The sequence below is a fragment of the Anser brachyrhynchus genome (genome assembly GCF_964034855.1).
Source record: "Anser brachyrhynchus genome assembly, chromosome: 25".
Classification (NCBI taxonomy): domain Eukaryota; kingdom Metazoa; phylum Chordata; class Aves; order Anseriformes; family Anatidae; genus Anser; species Anser brachyrhynchus.
The window spans coordinates 3,729,696-3,744,016 of record NC_137718.1 but is presented as its reverse complement, the minus strand read 5'-3'; the positions used below and the strand labels follow the sequence as shown (position 1 = coordinate 3,744,016).

General features: G+C 40.2%; 1 long non-coding RNA gene across 4 annotated transcripts in view; it reads left to right on the top strand.

The window, feature by feature from the left end:
* Positions 1–14,321, top strand: part of LOC308182839 — a 57,734-nt gene that overhangs the window by 22,921 nt on the left and 20,492 nt on the right. For 2 of the 4 annotated variants that reach the window (XR_013942120.1, XR_013942122.1), the window contains exon 2: positions 8,959–9,114. The exons of 1 other annotated variant lie outside the window; for it this stretch is intronic. This is a non-coding gene — a long non-coding RNA (uncharacterized lncRNA). Of the gene's footprint in view, positions 1–8,830; positions 9,115–14,321 lie in introns of all 4 variants that reach the window. One more of the 4 variants, XR_013942121.1, reaches the window with a different exon arrangement.

Sequence of the window (14,321 nt, the reverse complement as noted above, 5' to 3'; positions counted from 1 at the left end):
ACAAAAAGAATGATCCTTCAGGCCTTTACTCTGTCTTCTTGATTTGTTTGAAATTAGCCAGAAAGTTTGAAATTTGGGAAGTGGTAGAAGAACAGAGACTGCCAGAAACCAACACATTATTTTTGTTAAGAAATCAGGCTGAAAAAAAATATGCTGTTTTTACATTATTTGTGCTTTGATTACTTTAGTGCTGGTATCTCTAAAGACTGTTTTGCTTCTATTTTTGATGTTTGTTAACAAGAGCAATGCAAAATGGTAAATAACCCAAATGCACACCATGTCTTGGGCACATCAGTTTTATTATTGTTATTATTGGTACCAATAATATGTTTATTGCAGTTGCATGTGTAATAGCCTCTCCCACAGTATTTTTCTAGTTGTGGTTCCTTACAGAGCTGTTTTCATGCAGCCCCCAATTGAAGTCGCAGCAAAACTCCAATTACGCAAATATCAGATGAAATTGAATTTTGTCTGCCTGATTTTTGGTGTAGGAGCTACTGGTCCATAGGCAGCAGAAAAGATCACTTCCCCCTGCCCCCAGCTATATTCTTGATAAATATGTAGGGGGAGGTAGTCCCTGCTGGAATATTTATGGTATGAATAAACAAAGCACAGAAGGGGAAACAGAGGCGCTGGCAAATCAAGGTCACACGCACACTTTATGGATCTCATGATGCTCAAGCCAGCCATGCAACCTCTAGACTGGGCTGCTCTCCCTATAGGTACCCTGAGGTGCTTCCTCCCTTTCATCCGCCCACAGTCACACTCGCTTCTGCCCTCTCCTTCACACACGTGCTTCTGCTAAAATATTCACTGAGAGTGTGAAAGCAGCTGCTCTTGTAAAGAAACAACCTTGCGTGTTATTAAGAAAGTGCTCCCAGTCATTCAGGCTTCAAATTGATGTTGTGAGTAGCCGCTGATATTCTCCGTGCCCAAAGGGAATTAGGTGTTCGGTCTCGTTCTGCACCGCTATCATGTGGCAGAGGCAGCGTGCAGAGGGTTAAAGATTAACGGGGCTGGAGTTGACAGGCTGATGTGCTTTCCAGGTAATCAGGATAAGCTGAAGCTCATTATAAAAGGGATGAGCATGAGCCGTCTGTAAGATAGCAGTACCTCTGAGGAGGGTGGGGCTGCTTGCTTGGAGAGCATGGGGAGCAGAGGCTCTGCAGAGCTGGCAGGAAGGAAGGCGGGAGGTTTTATTCCTCCTAGTCAATAGGTCTGAGGATGGCTGCTTGCTCATTTATTATTTCTGTGGCGAGGCTATGCTGGATAATCAATATGCTGCAGTGGAGGTTTTGATGGTGTTCATACATCCTGGGTGTGGTGTATAGGCTGATCTGAAAGTGCTGCTCTGAAGCTGTGGTGTTGTTTTTTTTTTTCTAAGCTGCCAAGAAAGATCCCTATAAGTGGCTTTTTATTTTATTATTATTATTATTCCTGAGGCAGGCAGTGGGAAATGGCTGCCTGGCTGAAAGAGTCTCTATGAAGCTTTGTGTTTTACATCCATCGTGATTATTTTCTGCATCCAGCCTATTCAAAAGGGCAAGATTCTAGAAACAGGCATCATATTTATGATGCTGGAAGGCTAAGCATTCCCCTCCCTGTGTATTGGAAGGCTATAGACCTCTGCTGTATATCTGAGCATATCTGCCCTGCAAAGCACTGGGCTCCTCAGCTCCCTCGATATGTCAAGTTTAAACCTTCGAAACACATTATTTTCATGCTCTGCAGGGACTTTTACAAGAGGATTAAGACACTTCTCTAGTGTATTATATGGAAAGAAACATTATTCCCTTTAAAATAAAAGTATTGGAGAAAAAATGCTTACAAGTGCACTACAGCCAAGTATCACGTTTCCTAGCACAGTGTAAGTGCTCTTGCAGGCAGACTCCTGTGCTTTATAGTGCTCTCGAACCTGTTCGAAGTCCTGCTGAATTCAGTCTGAATTGGATATTCTTTTCAAGATAGGGTCCAGCCGGAGATTTATCTTCCAGTTAGGCAGCCTACGCTGTAAAATGGGTGAACTCTGGTCTCCTTTCTACACTCATCTGGTGAAAAACTACATGGGGAATGGAGGGAGCTGGGAAGTGTAACAGGGGTCATAGGCAGCTTCCTCGCTGTGATGGCTGCAGCGTTGGGATCACAACTGTGATGGTCCTCAGGTGTCTTTCTAAACTCTCTCCCCTATTTAGGGTCTTGAGCAGCCAAATTTTAATTGCCCAGAGCCCCACAGAAAGGTTGTTGGATACCTGAACGCCAAAAGTTGGAATTTTTTAGGCCAAAAGAAAAAACTTTCCTTCTGACACTTTAACACTGGCCCGGTTCAGAGAGATGCTCTGAGATGTGTGAGACACCCAGCCTGCTGGAAACTCGCTGGTCTCACCCATAGGAGGATGTTTTGGTTAATCTCAGCCTGTGCCTCAGTTCCCCAGGCAGGGTGATGGGGCATGAGCTTTGTTGGCATTGTCCAAGAGGCTTGGAGACCATATGAATGCAGACTGGAATCTATTATATTTTCCCGTGGCCAAAATAGAACTGCAAATGACTTGAGATTTGTCTTTTAAAAATATTGTCTTACTAAATAGGAGCTATAAATGGTTTCTAGTACCCACAAACCAGCTGCTCCTGTTGGTGCCTGGCCATAGGTCACAGGGTATAAGGATGCCCAAAGTAGCCGTGCTCCCAGAAACTTAGATCCCTTACCTAATGCTGGCTTTATTTTGTCTTTTCCATTACCTCCAGATGCTTGCATGAAGAAAATGCCGTTTGCTGTTTTAGGAACTTGAATATTAGGAATGTTACACTTCTAAAAAAGAAAAATCTCTTCAACATTTCCTCCTAGTTTTTCCAACCTCTTGGCCACCTATCCTCTTTCTCCTTGCTTGACTTTGTCCTAGTTAATATTCCAACAGGTGTTTCCTTTTTCAGTGGAATTTTTTAGGCCGATGTCTCAAGAGGCCTTCTGCATAATAATGCTGTATTCATTATGTGGCAGTGTTACTGGGAGAGAACTTTATTTTCTTAACCCCACCATTTCCCCTTCATTCAGTGAGCGTGGGGGGCGGAGGAGTGAGCAAACTGTAATTTTCAGCATCTTCGGCTACTTTGTTTTCTGATGGGACCACTGCACGGCACCATTTCAGATGAGTCCTGCCAGGAGGGTGACAAGGATTAGGGAAGGGAGAAGGGAGGCAGTCTCTTTTACCTGGTTTGCAAAGCATCTCAGGTTTTGACTCCAGTTTTGCTTTCCTGTCAAGAGACTATTGAAAGCAGACAGTTAAAAAATAATGAAATTAAAGCTTGTTGGCAAGAGAGGCTCATCCCTTTGTGCCCCCTGGTGCCTTCTGATATTGCTAGAAATGTGCTGCAGTGACATTTGGTTTGGGGGTTAACAGGAGTTACTCGTTAATTCCTACAGCAATTTGAAAGATGCGTTGATGTGAAATTCACCCCGTTCTACCTCTGGATCCTGCTGAGCTATCATTGCCAGAGAGTAGCAATGTCATACCTGAACATAAAACTAAAGTACAAATATTTTGTTTCAAGGTTTAACCAAGTTTCAGGCCTTTTTAAAGGAAGTATGGAGGATATGAGAACTGTGTGTCAAAGCTTTCCCTTGCTCGCATTTCGTAGTGTGTGAGGTACTGGTCTGTGTGTTTGGGGTACTCTGTGCAGCACTGTGGTACACAATGGAAGTATATTAGCAAGTGTGTGTAGTAACTGTGAGTTTGGTTCATTTCCAGTAATAATAATTTTAATAATAAGGAGGAAAAAAGAATCAGAGCAATGCAACATTGTAAGATCCTCACTCTATTTGAGGATAAGCAAGATATGATTTGTCCAAAACCGACCAGAAGTGTATTCCCACCAAACATAACCAGTGGAATTCATTGGCATTACTAAAAAGGGCTTAGTTTCAAGAGAAAAGCTGGCATCTGAGGAGTATCCAGAGATGCAAGAGTAAATGCACACGAAAGCGCAAATTTGGAGACTGCACTGTCCCTTAACTTGCCCTAGGATGTTACAAATTGTTTAGTTCATGACTGCAAGTTTTCCTCGATGTCTTTCTGTGGCCCTGAGACCAGCATGGTTAGGCAGTGTGAGTGATGGAGGCCCATTTCTCCTGCTCTTTCCCCCCTATCCACTAAATTCTGGGTGACTGATCACTGATGGAGATGGTCTGTTTCTGTCCAGCTGGTGGAACTGCCTTATGTGATAATGTGGAGAAGTGTTAGAAGGGCAAGTAGGAAAGAGAAGAGTTACGCTGGTTTCCAAAAATAGTATGTCTCAGAAAAAATAAAAAATAAAAAAAAAAGAAACAACAGCAACAAAAAACAACTGGTCTGTTTTGCTGACAGAGATTTCTCTGGCCAAAACTGAGACAACAAAATGTTCTTCCGCTTGGCTGGGCTGACATGAGACCACAAAGCAATTTTGCTTATAGGCTAACCTTTATTTTGATGGTGTCCACTAAGGCTTCAAAGACCCACCCTGGGTTTTGCATGAATGGGTAAAATTACCTACTGAGAGGAAATCACCTTGTTGGCATTTTTCCAAGGAGGGAGAAAAAGGATTTACTACCTTGCCCATTGCTGCTGTCAGGCTTTTAAAATTTCCAGATGAGTCCTTCTTGCAGAGTTTATTCAAAACACACTTTCAGTACATCTGGGAATATTATTAGTAACTGATGAGCCAGTCTGTAGAGTTTCAAGTGCAGAATAAACAGGAGGAATAAGGGATTCTGAGCCCTGTACATTTCGGGTTTATACATATATAATAAATATTTGTCTGTAGAATAGTTGCAATCCTGTACCTATCCAGAGTATTAAAAAAAAGAAATGACTGGTCAATTAAAATAGGTTAGCTTTAAAGCACCTCAATTGTCCCTTCTACTACCTGTGTTGGGACCGCTAAGGCACATCATTTGCCTCTTTTCTTTCTTGCCTCAACTATCTCACTGTAAGACAGTGAAGAATGCACTTATTTTTCTATCATGTCATTGGATAGTAAACTCTTTGGAGCAGAGACTAATCAAATTCAGCTGTGTGCATGTCCACTAGTACAGAACACTATTCTTGTAACCATGACTATGGTGTGAAGAGTATGATGCTCCACTATTACCTGCTATTCTGCATGCTGCCAGTAGATGTATTGCACAAAGGCAAGCTGTATTTCTCCTGCTTTCATAGCGCTGATTCCACCTCTTTTGTGAAACAAGAGGATTCTCCATTAGCTGGGTACTTACTTCAAGATGACTGTCTTGAGGGAGATGCATGATTCCCTATACAGTATGTGAGAAAATACCTGATAGGGCTTAGGAGATCTTGGAGGGGAAAAAAAAAAAAAGGAGCTTTGCTGTTGGTTGCAAAGATCTTTTTGCTGGTAAAGTGGCCGATAAAGAAATTCTGAGTGTTGATCAGTTGAGCTATGGATAAGAGCCCATGTGGAAAAGAAACTTAGACAGCCCTCTCAACCTGAGACCCTAAATCAGGACAATATGGGCCAATATTCTCTTGTATGTACCATAGATGTACAATATTCTCTAATTATATATTACTTGTGGCAGAAAGGATAAGGAAAGAGGGATGTGAGTACTGAAGTAACATAGACTATGAATAGATTAGATTCTTCTGTTATAACTCCATTAAAAAATGAGTGCACAGTAATGTTGTGCTATTCTTAGTACTGATAACTTTTAAAAAGGTTAAGACCAGTAAATTTGCTTGCTATTGCAGAGCTCCTAATTCTAGCATGGAATGGGCTAGGTGACCTCAATATGATGCTTACAAATTATTGGAAATAAGACGACTGCAGTTCTTGGAACCTTTAATATTGATTGCTTAAGTAAATCATCTGTTAAATGGCAATCTAATTTGAAAGGTATACAAAGGAATTAATAAGTGAACTGGTCAGATTCAGATGTTAAAAAATAAAAAGAGAAAAGTAAAAAACAACCTGCTTAGTGTGCTTGATTTGGTGCTTATAAGCAAATGTGGAAGTGGAAGATTACCATATTTACTTAAAGCTCTTTTTCTCATGTACTGTGTTAGGCAGACATTAAAGACAGGGTGTTCTGAGAGACTGTAGCAATTAATGCAGCTATAATTTTTGCAATACAGCCAAACATTTTCACAGCAAAACCTCCTTTTCCAGGTTAATAACACATGAAGTTATTAAATTCAAAGGAATCATTAAATTAGATTAGACATATTCTGCTTGTTTACCTGGACAATGAAGGTTTTTCATTTACATTCTTACCAAGCTCATCTTGGATTTCTTGCCAGCTGTTATTTTGTTTGGCTGTTTGGATCTCTGGCTTTTTAGGAAGGTGTTTTGCACTTGCTTATCCATGTAAATATGCATCTGAAAATCTTTATACACAAGAACGGTCCTTTTGAAGTCAGCGGACTTATTATGAAGGATACCTTAGGAGGATCCAAACCATAGGCTGTAAGATTCTCCAAATGCTGGCTGCAACTTATCCTTTGATATGTACAAGTACTTCTATATGTATATGCTTGCACAGCTGACATATACAGTGACATTAAAGAAATTACTCAATATTTTAACCATTAGAATATTTATACTTTTGACAAAGTAAATTGTCATGGTATTGCAAAATCTTCATTTGGAGAGTAATGTTTCTGTTTCTTTAAAGTGGACTTTGTGTTATGTAGCAATTACAAACGTTTTTCAACATTTTGAATTATGAATATAATTGCTTACTGATTCCATTCTTTATGTTTACATTGCATAATTACTAGACACTCTTGATGCTTTATAATAATTGACTTGATATTGATAAATAGATTAGCTAATACAGTAAATGATTATTCCCCAGTAAATGAATCAGTATGCTTTTGACTTCAAGTGCCATTAACAACAAATGCATGGATTCAGGACAGCTTATGCATTTTACATTAAACAGCCCCTGAAATAAACACCCAGAAAGCAGCGACCAGCGCCCAGGGCTGCTTCTCCTTCCTTGTTGCATGCGCTAACACTTGTCTGCTCCTCCTGAATTTGCCCTTACGCTCCCTTGTCGCTCAGCTCTAAAATTGCTGCTGTGCCTACAGCTCGGGCAGACTTGCTGGAAGGCTATGGATTTCTTTAAACTTATCTTAATGCTGAGGACAGACCTGAATGAACTTCTGGGTAAATGCTCTACCAAGTGCATCACTGTGTAAAATAAAGGCATCACTACCTACCTCTTGGGCAGCTGTTTTTTTCCCCAAAGAGGGTAGCTCTATCTACATTTTGTTTTATTTTTGTGAGTGGCTTAGAAAATTATAGAAGGATTGGTACAGTCTGAGCACATCTGGGGAAGTGAATGCCAATACATCTAGTTTCTGGATCCTACAGCAGACCTTGAGCATATTGGATGTACTTCAGTCAATTCTGCACATCGACTTGCTGCAGAACTGAGATGTGGGAGATTTCAGGTAGAAAAAGGGAATTGAAGCTCCTCCTCAGCAATAGCTGGCTGCAAGTCAAGGCAACCTTGGGTCCCTGCTAGAAGCTTTGGTACCCAAAGACCCCCTAAGTCTTTTCTGGGTCTGACCCAATCTGCTGAAGGAGTTGACAGTCAAAATGATTTATGGGAGTAAATTCTAGACCATATGTTGGGTGAAATCTTGGCTGCATAGAAGTGAATTGTGGGGGAGGCAGGAACGCTGGCCTGGATTTCATGTCATCAGGTTTACAGCCGCTGCGTGCACGTGTGAAGGGCAGTGGGATACTGAACAAATAACTTGTCTCGCTGGCAAGGAGAACGGAGTGAGCTCTAAGCCTTAATTCCACCGTTCATTAAGTCAACGGCAAATTCACTGTTTTGAGGGAAATGGGTACTGTAGGATTGAACCTAGTCGTGACAAAATGATTTTCTGTGTCTGTCATGATCTGAATTTATTGTAGTCATGTAAAGTCCTGTCACTCTTTTTTCTTTCTGCTTTTGCAGTGACTTTATTAACCATAACACTGTCTAGGTGATGTATGGGACCTCCAATATTAACATACATTTTTTAATAGATAAACATACTATGCTAGCCTCAGCACCAGCACTTTAAAAAAATAAAAATAAAAAAAAAAGCTAAAACTAATGCAACGGAATTGGAACCAGCCCTTAAATGGATACAAAATGTAGCCTGAAGTTACAGGTCTATAGCATCACATCCAGTTTGTTGGGTGCCTGCATTTGCTTTACATTAGTGTCCCAGATCCGGGAAATGTTTTAGCATATGCTTAACTTTAAGGTAAATGATTCTCCATGGCTACTCTTTCTGGCCTGTGACTCTGTCAGGGTGAATTTGTAGTGGAGCTCAGAATTCCCTAGACTTCTGGTGCTCTGCAGCACATTTCAACTCCTCCAGCTGCCAAAATTAGTAATAGGTGCACATGTAATGATTTGAAGATCATGACTGGTACTGTGGGGAGAGATCTCTATGCACAGCTTCAGAGGATGGGAAAACTTCTGGCGGTTCTTTTAAAAGGGTGTGTTATTTCGTGGACTACCTGCATACCTATGGGACCAGACCTTGAGGTCCCTGACTGGCAACCACAGAGCTGGACATTTTTCCCTTTGCAGAAATATGGTGTGTTTAGGTCTAGTAAGCTTCTAAAGGCATTATGGGACTTACATGTCAAGAAGAAACTTCTCTAAATACTAACATTTGAGAATTAAAAAAAGTATTCTGTAAGGTAGTGCAATTCTATATATTAAACTAAGCTGCTGATGGCTGCTTTGTCTAAAGCAAAGTGTATTTTTTTTTTTTTGAAATACTAGGATTACCATTTTTTTGCCGTATTTTATTTCATTTTCTTCATGCTTTAGATCCTGCTATTTCTTTCAATGTCGATAAGTCAGGAGTATGAAGGTGTTGGCATGACATCACAATGTGATCTCACAATCCAGACCTTGTACTATGTCAGTGACTTTTCTCTGCTTACTTGAAAATGCAGCATGAGGTTATTTGGGTGTGGAAGAGGAATGCAAATGTGCAGGCTGGTGAAGCAGACAGATGATGGAACTGAAGCTGGCAGCTGACAAAGCGCGACTGAAGGACCACAAGAGACTGTGATCTGCTCTGCACACAACAGTGGCCATCAAGGACCTCAGTAAGAGCATTGAGCCTGTATGTTTCTGGCACCCTATCGATCTCACCTCGGTTATTAGACTCAGGATGCTTGTGGGTATGCCAGACTACGAAAACCTTGGTATGGTAAGGTGAAGGAGGATTGTAGAATGTAGGATGACTCCAGAAACTTTTAGATATTGGCATAGGGAATTGGCCTGTGTGAACAGAACTAGGAGCCACTCAGTTCTCCTCCAAAGGTAAAGATACTGCTTGTGCTCTTTTTACCCTAGCTTTGTCTGAGATCTTTTTTCAAGCACAGCATGAGAGAGTAAAGCAATCCAGGATGGGCAGATGGTATAGAGGAAATAGTTGCATACAGCTGCTGAGAGCAGCAAATAACAAAGCAATAGCAGCCAAAACATGGGCACATCCAACTATGGGACGGGGAAAGCAGAGTCCTGGTGTTTGGGCAGAGGAGCAAGAGGTGGGAACAAGGTCAGTTTTCAGCATTTGCCCAATGACAGGCCTGTCTGTGAGCTGAAACATGCTCCCGTTGATTTTTATGATCCCTCTGCACTGCATCTCTTAGAAAATCGGTAAAGAATTAGCAACCATGAACAGTTGTGTTCTAAATTTTGACAGAATAAGTTGACTTGGGCTGTATTTCAGTAACCAGCTAAACAAGATTGATTCCTCAGAAGTGCTTCTGTGACTCCAGGATTTAATGAGAGCTCTTGACTGTCATCCAGAGCAGAACAATTCTGTTCTTCACTATCAACAGAGCTGTTGTCAAGAAAGATTTAGGAACAAATGAGCTCGAACCTTAATCTCTCCACAGAGGTATGGTAGAAAGCATATTTGTGCACATTTCTCCAGTGCCCACCTATTGTGGAGTCCTTGAACAAATTAACCTTTTGGAAAACAAAGCCTGCGGTTATGATATAATCAATGTTTTCTGGGTGCAGAGACACATGAAATCAAGACCCATATGGAATAGTTCCATGAAATTTAATGATAATAAAACCAGTAATGGAAGAATATATTGGAGAACCTAGAGTGCTTAATAGACAATAAGGCTCTTTCTTTTCTTGGATTTCTTTTTCCGAGCTTGTAGAAATATATAGCAAGACCTTGATTGTATATAATTGCATAGAATGGGTCAAAACATCCTTAGAAAATTGATTGTTCCTGAAGAAGATTGGAACTTTTCTAAAATTTAAAGCAAATGAGAAGACCTCCTGTTATATTACAGAAGCCATTCAAAAGGTTTTATTTATGTACAAATTATTTTTTCATTTGTGTTTAAAGAGATGAAAAGCTGACCATGTGGGAAGGCTGGCTTAATTAATGTACAGGTCAGATATGATACATTTTCATTACTGTGCTGCATTGAGCTCTGACTTGGTGGTAGTCTGGAATTCATAATACTTTGGTCTACTGAGCAGACATAGTTAAACGTGCTCATTGGTAATTAAAAACAAACAAAAAAATCCCAACAACAAACAAAACAAAAAAGCCCACACCACATTTCATGTCTTTCTAATGAGCAATGTCTGTTTTACAAACTGATACTAAATGGTAGGGTTATTTTGGAGGTGTTAGGGGGCGAGGGTTATGCGATGAGCTGCAAGTCTGAGCCAAAGCCTTGTGAAATCTAGCTGAATCTTCCCGCTGGTTTTCAGTTAACTGTGGATGGGATTCCTTTCATCTCTCCTATGAAAACATCTTCTTGTCTGTACTTTTTATCTGGGAAAGAAGTTATTTGTTTTTCCTGAAAAGGCTTGAGCAGTTCTCGGAAAGTGATGGGCTTTTACAAGTATTTCTAGTTCCAGCAATCATGAAACAGCTCCATTCCAAAGGTACAAAGGTCCTGTTTTTCTCAGCCTGTACAGTTTTGAAGGTGCGCGTTTACTGTCTTATTATATTGGCACACTTGTTTTTTGAGAGTCTAGAACATCCTCTGTGATGCCATTGTGAACATCGTGACATTGTGTCTTACCTCAGGGCAACCAGAACACAGATGAGTTTGAATCTGTGAAAACTTAGGAACCAAAGTCGTGTCTGTAGGTTATTTTTCTCTTTTTACAGTTGTTGAGCTAAGAGTCAGGAATTGACGGAAGTTAAATGCCTATGGCAGTTAGAAAATCTAATAGCATTATTTTACAGGTTCTCATCATACTATGTGGTTTTCTCTGCATCTCTGCACAGTTATTCCAAACAACAGTGTGGTCCCAAGCTATTTCCCTCTGTTATACAAGAAGTTGAGGGCTCAGCTTGAAGATAAATGTGATGCTCCTAGATCAAAGAGCAGGGTTTTAAAAACAGAATTATCCCTTCTTTCGGAGTCCTTTAAAAATTGTATTTTGTAATCAGTAAGAGAGGTGGATTTATGATGTGAGAGACTAAACAATCTGTAGCTCTCCTTTATCACCAGCATCACACTCTCTCCTGCATTCCTCCTCTGCTCCTCTTGCTGTGATCATCCTGGCTGCTCTCAATCATAATGCACGTGCAGTGTTGTGGGGGGAACGTGACCCATTAGGCAGTAGACCTGGCAAACTGGGTACACAACTACTCTGGCTGCACTCCCACTGCAGCTCCACAGCCCATTAAAAGACAAAATAATTAACAAAATAATTTGGTGCTCTGATAGGAATGACTTGACATATGGTGAAACTCAGAATTTTGAAAACCAAGATTTTTTTTTTGTTTTCATAAAAAAAAAAAATAGTTCATTTGAAAATCCCTCTCATGAAGACGACCAGTCTTTAAGATGATGAAATTCCTATATCTAAAACATGCCGCCTCTGCTTTACAAGTTATGTGGTGGAAGACACTCTGGTTCAGTAAGAAACTAAGTAGAATGATACGGTTTTTTGACTGAGTCTCTGCATGTATTACTTCTGTGGTTTGTTCTATTAATTTCAAGTTCTCCTAATTAACTGAAAGAAATTATAGCTTTTGGTGTTTTAAGTAGCTGACAAAGGGTGTAGAAGGAGAGGGTTGTTTGGTACTAGTGAGGCTACCAAACAAAAAGATCTGCTCTCATAAACAGAAGCAACACTATTAGAGAATGGAATTTGAGGATCAACCTCATAACTGCTATTCTTTTACTCTGCTCTGCAATATCATAAACCGCCTTTTGAAAGACCTCTTTCATGAAATCATTTTTTGGATGACATAGGAACAGTAAGGTATCAACACCTGCGTTTTTAGTTTCTAGGATATATTGGTGCCAGGTGGGAAAAGAGTGGGAGATCGAGTCCTTGCAACAACCTTTGCAACTGGATCTTTACAGCAAGCAAGGGAGACAGCGAAAAATAGTCAACATTATTTTGGCACAGTGGGGAAGAAGGGATGAAAGCTCTGCAAATGAATTCATTGTGACAACCTTTGTGAAGAATCTGCGTGCTTGATCTTTTAAAAGATTTAATAATTCTTTTGATAGATTAAAGAATAAACTGGGGCGGGTGGGGATGGGGGGAGGAAGGAGGGGAAGTTAACTTTTCCTGATTCTGTCAAAATAGTAAATAAAAAGCAAATTCCTAAATTTAGTAAGCTTCCCCTACACCATCTCTGTTCCTGAGTGTTGGATGCATGTCACATTATAGTCAAAGTATTTGATAAACAGTTGGAAATATGACCCCTTAGAAGAAAGGTTGTGGACAATGATCTAATGTGCTTATGTCCAAAGGAAATTGATCTAAAAAGCAAAGTAACTGAATGCTTGGAAACCAGTATTTCCAGTGTGTAGCTGTTTATGAGCTCATATGCATCTCCAAAGACCTTCAATCACAGCTGATTTTTTTTCACTTCACCCGTTTATTCTATTGCTTGCTAAGGCCTTTAGCTATCTGAGCAATGTGGGACTTTTCCATTTTGGTGCAATTACCTTCAAATGGCCTCAAACTGGTGAAGTCAAGCTCTGAAGTTCTTTGCACTGACATTGTTCAAGTACATTTGCAAATATTTTTGTTTCCTTTTAGCTTGAAAAACTTTGCTTCTTGGACTATATTCTTATAGATATATCAGATTTATGATGCCACGATGGAAAAAGTTAATTTTTGTTACACTTTTTTTTTTTGAGACTCTGATTAAAAAAGAAGGGGAAAGGGATTTTAATTGGTTAGATTTTTCTATCAAAAAAACTTTTTTTTAATTAGTCCTTTTAAAATAAAATATGGGAAGAAAACTGCTTTGGAGGGAACCAAATCTCTCTCCTCTGTATAAGTTCTTATCACGAAAAATTAACAGAGGATGTTTGTTTTAGGTGGGCCTGGGCTACCTTTAGCTAACAAACAAACAAAAGACAGTTTTGACTGGTAACAGCTGTCATACGTGTAAGTCGGAAAGGGTAGGAAGGAGGTAGGAAGAATGTATAATCATTTCCTCATCAAATGCTGAACAGCCTTTAGTATGGTAAGACCCCAGGGTCCTAGAGAATGAGCCAGAAACTCATCTGGACCAGAGCTGAACAGGAAGGGCACTCAATGTAGGCATCTATTTCAAAAGACTCCATGTAATGAAGATTAATTAGGCCTTCTTTACCTATCAAAAGTTAAATACACACATCCAAGGCCTCGGGCTTCCTCACACTACTAAAAAGACCTTCCATGGAAAGCCAAGAAGACTAAGAAGCGGTAGACAGAAGAAAGAGGATCATTGCCCTGTACAATTACTTTAAAAATATACTGTGATAGGCTTTGCATGTTCACATACAATGTATAAAACCCCATGACACATTCCTCCAGCAGAACAGTAACATAGGAATAATTGCTGTTTGTGGTAATGCAGCTGTCTTCTCCAACCGCTTATACGTTACCTTCTTTTCAGTGGTGGAGGGTATCATATCCCCTTCATTTCATACATGTCATATTCAGATATACTTGATATTCTTCTCTTTCTAAGCAAAAGGACACATTCACAAACCTACCTCTTTGTTTTCCACCTTGAATCCATACAGTGTGCTAGATTTCATTTGGACTTAATTTTGCAACTGTAGCTTTTCTTTCTGATCTGTTTGCATCCAAGACGTTGTTTCATCTACAGCTCAAAAGCAGTCTACAGTTACTTGCCCCTACAGGTTTAGGGCTAGGATTTGAACTGATCTCCTTTCAAATGGCACTCTTGGGGAGTAAGACCCCAATGCAGCGTGTACTCAGTTTGAGGATGTTGGGAGAGGATGGGAATGGCTTTGTCGTATTTCCTAGCTGAGGGGTGTGTTGAGAAGTTGCCAGCTTTAGGGGC